This window comes from Parambassis ranga, chromosome 15 (genome assembly GCF_900634625.1).
Source record: "Parambassis ranga chromosome 15, fParRan2.1, whole genome shotgun sequence".
In the NCBI taxonomy this organism is placed as follows: domain Eukaryota; kingdom Metazoa; phylum Chordata; class Actinopteri; family Ambassidae; genus Parambassis; species Parambassis ranga.
The window spans coordinates 21,774,155-21,780,853 of record NC_041035.1 but is presented as its reverse complement, the minus strand read 5'-3'; positions in this window follow the sequence as shown (position 1 = coordinate 21,780,853).

The following is a 6,699-nucleotide window of genomic DNA, read 5'->3' as shown; positions in this document are numbered from 1 at the left end:
CTGCTGGGCTTATGTATTTTACTGTTACTTTTATTCTTAAGACCTTTTAGCTTTGTAAACTTAAACTTTAGATTACATGTTTTAGAGAATGAGACCATCCAGATAAATGTTATGTTGTTGATGAATAAAATCTGGATTAAGGACATTTATTCAATGTTTATGTTTCAGTTCCCTGAGGGATCCACCTTATAGTGGTCAGGGGGACTGCGTGCCTCAGAGCTATACTAGCAGAAGCTTGTTGGACAAGTTGGACAGGTCTGAAGGTAGAGGCTGGACAAAGTGCAGTCCACTTCTCCAGGCTTTGGACACAGCTAACAACCCAATTCAGCAAGGACCATACTGTCACTATAAGACCAGAGGACAAAGGGCTTCAACATGAGGTGTACACATGAGGCCCCCTTCACATTCTGACTGCCCCTCATACATCCTGTCTAGAACCGGCCCTGCTTGGAGAAAGTCTAATGTGTCTCGAGCCTTTGGGATTTGTTCTGTTTTTAAAAAGATGGTGGTATCATCAGCGAGCTGACTTCTGATCAATCTGTGGTTATTCATGTCTGATCCTTGGATGTTTGAGTGTGTGACTGTTAAAGACCGTAATTCAGTGGCTACAATAAATAAGAGAGGTGAGATGCTGCACCCTGGCCGGATCCCTCTCTCCACCTTGAACCTGGAACATGTGGCTCTGACAGGGAAACACAGTTAATATTAGTGTATAACATAGCACTCATGTTGAGGAACACATCACCAAACCCAAAGCCTTTGACTGTATTGATAATAACAGCATGTTGGATGGAGTCAGATGCTTTGTGGAAGTCCAGAAACAACATGAAGCCATCATCTTCAGTTAGGTGATTATAATCCAGAAGGTCCAGAACCAGGATGTTATTATGGATCAGCCTTCCTCTGAGACATCCTGACTGAGTAGGGCCAATCATGTTAGAAATGACACTTTTTAATCTTGTTGCCAGAACTTTAGTCTTTGGAAATATTCACGGATCATTTTGGAGTCAAAGCTTGAATAACAATAAAACTGAATACCTGGTGAAATGGAGATTAAGACGTTTCAACACTTTTTCTCTTGATTTTCCCACATTTGATCAAACGTAACAGTTTTTAGGACCCTGCAGACACCCTGCAGCAGGAGGAGGAAGAAGGTCTGACTGCTCAAAGTTTACTTTCACTTTGTCCTCCGCCTGTGGCGCAGCGTCTCTGTCTCTGTGACGGTGAGTCTGTCTGTGTCTCTGTGAGGACTCTCTGTCTGTCTGTGTGTCTCTGTGAGGACTCGTCTCTGTGAGGACTCTGTCTGTCTGTGTCTCTGTGAAGACTCTCTGTCTGTCTGTGTGTCTCTGTGAGGACTCTCTGTCTGTCTGTGTGTCTCTGTGAGGAGTCTCTGTGAGGACTCTGTCTGTCTGTGTGTCTCTGTGAGGACTCGTCTCTGTGAGGACTCTGTCTGTCTGTGTGTCTCTGTGAAGACTCTCTATCTGTCTGTGTGTCTCTGTGAGGACTCTCTGTCTGTCTGTGTGTCTCTGTGAACACTCTCTGTCTGTGTGTCTCTGTGAGGACTCTCTGTCTGTGTGTCTCTGTGAGGCCTCTCTGTCTGTCTGTGTGTCTCTGTGAGGACTCTCTGTCTGTCTGTGTGTCTCTGTGAGGACTCTGTCTCTGACTGTCTCTGTGTGGACGGTCAGCTCAGTGAGGTGGAGCTTTTGTCCAGCAGCTCCCTGCTGCAGCCTGAATGAAGTCTGTCCTCTGTCTCGTCCCTCAGGTGTTGAAGTGTCCTTCATGTCTTCGTATTGGTTTCTGTTTGAACTATATTGATGACTTCATGGTGTCGGCAGCATTTCTGTGATTGTTGGAACATTTCCTGTAAAAGCTTGTTTGTCTTGGGGAGGATCTAAGATGGCCGCCGTGAAGAGAGACTTAAATATTTCCTGAAGGAGCTGCCCTCCATTAGTTTAATACCACACTTGGACTTAATTGTAAAGGGACGCTTTAATCCTTGGGAATATTTTTGACACTATTGAAGCTACAGGCCACTGAGTCCATGTAGTGGTTTGTGGTTCAACCTGTAAAGAAGTAAACAGCACTGACATGGTCCATACATGTTGGCTGTGAGGTGAGGTGCACGCAGCCGTGGTGCACAGCTCCACAGGGCCGTGGCTGTCTGCCAGTGACACAACAGCAGTGTTATTCACAGAAATCCCAGATTACTTTCCTGGGGTCAGGGATCCACACGACACAATCAGGGCCACATATAAAGACATCTGTTCACCTTCTTCTTACTTCTTCGTCTTACACACTTAAACCACAGAGAAAAGAAGGTTTTACACAGCTCATATGAGAGTAAACACTGCATTTCAGAGAAAACATGTGAACCCAGAGAATGAGACCGGGGATGAACCGTGAAAAGGCGGTCAACAGAAACTTCCCTCTCTCCTCCTAACCCCCTGTAGGTGAGTGAGTGCCCGTTTTATAAATTCCAGCTGTCAACACCTGCGCCCACGTGACACAAATATTTTCATTTTACTATGGATTATCTTATTTTTGCTTCTGTAGCCTATTTGTGCCGATGCAAAAATTAAATTTCCCCATTGTGGGACAAATAGATTTTGTTCATATTAATCTAAATGTATTTATTTTATTAATACTTTTATTATGATCTACCTAGCATTGTTTCATATGTCTTCTCTGTTAATATCTCTGCTCATGCATGGAACACCTGCAGTCTCCCTCTGGAAGGTTTTTCTGATTCCTTGTTCACCTGTCAATCAGCGGCCTTCTGTTGTATATCAGCGGTTTGTTAGTGTGTTGTGCCATCTGCTGGCCATATATGAGAACAGCACGGTTTCTTTATTCGTCATTTTATTGTTTATCATTTGAGACACTAAGATTGTCACGTTTATAATCAGAACGAAGATGAAGCAAAACGTGGTGTGTGTCCTTCAGGACAGTCAAATCACATGGAAGTCAATCCATCCTGATTTAAAGTCAGTAAACAGACGTTCTTTCTGTGTTTAAGTGTGTGAGACAAGAAGAAGAAGTAAGAAGAAAGGTGAACAGATGCTATTGGAAACAAAACTCACTTTATTTCTTTCCTGAACCCTGATGTCTGTGCAGTATCCAGGCTTATATACAGTCTGCTATGATCCAGACCAAGATCCTTCTGGCACAGGAGATCGGTGATGGATTAGTGTGGTCTGACCTTCTTCTCTGCTGATAGGCTGATGCAGACTGAACTAGTGGCTGAGCGGAGATCTCAGAATATTAGAACACGCCGTACGGCGTATGACGTCATAACGGCGCTTTCTGCGACGTACGACAAAAAACAGTTTAAAGTGTGGCGGAAATGTGATATGAATGGCTGGAGATAGGCTAACAGCCCGTGCTAGGCTAACAGCCCGTGCTAGGCTAAAAGCCCGTGCTAGGCTAACAGCCCGTGCTAAGCCCGTGCTAGGCTAACAGCCCGTGCTAGGCTAACAGCCCGTGCTAGGCTAACAGCCCGTGCTAGCCGCCCGCCGCTGCCCAGCCTCCTTCTAGCTAATGTGCGGTCTCGGATAACAACACAGCGGGAAATAAGAGAATGCTGCGCTCTGGTTTCCACTGAAACCTGGCTCTGAAGTGGATTGTTAGTGACAGATATAAGGATCACCTCCCTGTCTTTGCTGAGTTGGAGGAAGCTGAAACAAAGACTAACTAGTCTAACAGAGAACAGGTTGGTTAGACTCAGAACACCGGAAGCAACAGAAGCTTTAAATCAGAACTGACACGTCACAACTGGCAAGAAGTAAACAACACTAACAGCTGATCATGGGCCGGTTATGTTATTTTAAATCAACACTGTAAAAGAACTGAGACTAAAGCCCAACAGGATGAAGAAACCTTGAAATAACACAGGTCCAAACTTTCCCTGCTCACACTGTGAAGCAGCTGGTTCTGTTACAGGTCAGCAGGTTGGTACATATTTAGAACTTGTCTGTAAGTGTGGGTCCAAATGTAGCAGAACCACAGAGTGATGAGAGGGACAGACTTTACTGTCTGAAATGAAGGGTGCAGCAGCTCAGAGCCGGATCCTGTGGAGGAGCTCCAGGATCAGCACCGGGCCAAAGCTGTTCATACTCTGGTTAAAGATGTTTGTGCGGTGTCCAACAGCCTAAAGTTTGTCTGACGCTGATGGATTTTGTTCAGGATGTGATTTGAAAGGATTTCTACTTAAAGTTCAAAAGAATGAAGCTGCTTAAAACGTTGGAACAAAGATCTTCACATGAAAAGAAACTACATGTCTGGTTTTTGGTGCAGGTCAAGCAAAAGAAGTGAAGGCTGTTTTTAAGTGGATCCGAAACAAAGTTCTTGAGAATAAGTTCTAGGAGCTCCACAGACCACACACACAGAACATATCAACAGTGATCTAAAGCTACGGGCCTGATCTGTAGAAGAACCAATGAAACAAATGTCTGTTTGAACTCATCACTCGTTACCATACAGGTCAGACTGGTGAATAATTACTGATCCAGTGTTGAAGCAGTAAGTATGATGAAGCCTCATGCTGTGAACATTGTATATTTAAACACCTTGGAAACCATCTTGGGCCATAAAACCTTCCTCCTTCCTACAAGAGTTCTTTAAATTCATTCTAATTCAAGAGCTGTGTTTTTGACAGATGAACTCATGTTAGGGTGAGTGTCTGTTTTAGGCATAAAACTGTGGAATGAGCTTGATGCTACATTTAAAACAAGCTGTTGTTAAAGTTCAAAGATCTTTAAATATCAGTTATTAATGACTAAAGGAAATGTAAAGGAAACCCTGAAGGTACATTATGTGAACAACAAGCAGCACTGGTGTGTGACTGAACTGAGTCAAATCTTGTTTGGCTGACATTTTGGGAGAACTTAGGACGTTTTAGGATGGTAGAAATACACCATGTGCTTCAGCCTGTTGCCTTTTTTGGGTTTGAGGTGGATTGTGTAATTGTATTGTGCGCTGTGTTGTATGAAATGATTCATTCATTCTTTAAGTCCACATGTGTTGTGTTGTCCTCTGCAGGGGAATAAAGAGGAAGAAGCACATCTGTCCCTGCAGCTGCTCGCACATGAGCAGGTAACACACAGACAGTAACACACACAGTAACACACACAGTAACACACACAGTAACACACACACAGTAACACAGTAACACACACACACAGTAACACACACACAGACACACACAGTAACACACACAGTAACAGACACACACACACACAGTAACAGACACACACACACACAGTAACACACACACAGTAACACACACAGACACACACACACAGTAACACACACAGACACACACACAGAGTAACACACAGTAACACACACAGACACACACACACAGTAACACACACAGAGTAACACATACACAGTAACACACACACACACAGTAACACACACAGAGAGTAACACACACAGTAACACACACACAGTAACACATACACAGTAACACACACACAGTAACACACACACACACACAGTAACACACACAGTAACACACACACAGTAACACATACACAGTAACACACACACACAGTAACACACACAGTAACACACACAGTAACACACACACACAGTAACACACAACACACACACAGTAACACACACAGTAACACACAGTAACACACACACACACACACAGTAACCACACATACAGACACAGTAACACACACAGTAACACACACAGTAACACACACACACACACACAGTAACACACACACAGTAACACACACACACACAGTAACACACACACAGTAACACATACACACACACACAGTAACATACACACACACAGTAACACACACAGTAACACACACACACAGTAACACACACCTAGTAACACATACACAGTAACACACACACACAGTAACACACACAGTAACACACACACACACAGTAACACACACACACAGTAACACACACACAGTAACACACACAGTAACACACACAGTAACACACACAGTAACACACACAGTAACACACACACAGTAACACACACACACACACCACACACAGTAACACACACACAGTAACACACACAGTAACACACACAGTAACACACAGTAACACACACAGTAACACATGGCTCCTTTCTTCTGGTAGCTGCTTCTTCCTCCTGCAGCACTGTGAACATCAGCTGATGATTTTTATCTCTGTACCAGGAACAAGAAGAGACCAGACTCACCAGAACCAGGACCAGGACCAGGACCAGGACCCAGCTGTGTGTCTCTGAGAAGTGATCGGTCAAAGGATGTCATTGTTGAATTTAAAGCAGAAGTCCGGTCTTCCTTGAAGCAGTAAGATCTGAGTTGCTTCAAACAGCTGCAGGTTCAGAGCTGACGGCCTGTTTCAGAGCACAGCCGTGTGTGTTCAGCACAGAACACACACTCTGGAAGCAGCTGCTGTTTCTGCATGTGTGCTGACATCATGTGACATCATGTGGGCTAACTGTTCTGATTGGTCCACAGAGTCCACCAGCAGAGCTCAGAGACTCCCGGTGGTCCGTCTGCCCAGCAGCATCAGACACAGCTGGACTCCATATTTCTGGTGTGTACATGTAGAACAGCTGCTGGTCCATGTGTTGTGTTGTTGTGTCTCCATGCTGCACTTTGTAGACCAGCGGACTGTCAGCCTGTCCAACATGGACCTGATGCTTGTGTCTCTCTGTTCCAGCTGCTGGAG